Below are 946 nucleotides of genomic sequence, written 5' to 3' on the forward strand. Positions count from 1 at the left end.
CTCCTCCTTTCTTCTTCTTTTTTTTTAGGTTGAAAGAAGATTGTATTGAGGCAAAGTTACAGCCCTAGCTGCATGCTTTTGACCCTCCTATCCATGACTGATTCCTTCACACATAGTGTTGACTTTGATTCTGGTGTTTTTATCTAAGAGCTTCAAGGGCTCCCCTTGGCCTTTCGTAGGCAACAGACCACTGTTTTACTCTTGTGGGTAGCTGTTGGGGAAGAGAGGAGGCACCGCATAGAATCATAAGTGGAGAAAAAAAAGATAACTTTGTTATAACAGATAGTTGTTCTGCAGTTCCTAAAAAACTCCACACACACACATACACACACACACACACACACACACAGGTATAAATATATGTAACAATTATATTTTTTATTATTTAAAAATCAACAATATTATGGTCATCATTATTTTATATATATATATATATTTTTTTTTTATTAGTATTAATTTTACACCTACAGCACTTGGTATTCCTGGGTGCCTCCCATCCAAGTACTAGCCAGGCCCAATCCCGCTTAGCTTCTGAGATCATATGAGATCAGGCATATTCAGGGTGACATGGCCGTAGACCCAACATATTATTTAATTGAGAATTATCTTCAAAAATTTTAAGACTGAATATCAGAGAAGGTTTAACAAACTACTTTCAAAGCAGGCAGCCTCTCTTCTAGCCACACTCAGCATAATGTAAATGGCATTCTCATGTCTCTTCTTACCTTTCACATTTAATCTTTCCATTCTCTGCTCTTAGTTACAAAAGATCTGTATAAAGTACAACCATGAGCCCCCACAATTTGCTTATTGAGGACTAGGACGTTAGGGAACCCCGGGAAGAGATTAGAGGAAGGAAACTGGAGTGAGTGTATTTAGGCCTCCAGCTCCCTTTCTGTAGGGTCATCTTGGGTTTACTGTGTCCTCCACTAAAGGTCATTGTTTT

At 38.4% G+C, this 946-nt stretch overlaps 1 pseudogene; it reads right to left on the minus strand.

Moving 5' to 3' along the window:
* Positions 1–461: 461 nt before the first annotated feature.
* LOC118611831 lies at positions 462–579 on the minus strand (annotated as a pseudogene).
* Between the last annotated feature and the right edge of the window lie 367 nt (positions 580–946).

This window comes from Rousettus aegyptiacus, unplaced genomic scaffold (assembly GCF_014176215.1).
Source record: "Rousettus aegyptiacus isolate mRouAeg1 unplaced genomic scaffold, mRouAeg1.p scaffold_m13_p_14, whole genome shotgun sequence".
Lineage (NCBI taxonomy): Eukaryota > Metazoa > Chordata > Mammalia > Chiroptera > Pteropodidae > Rousettus > Rousettus aegyptiacus.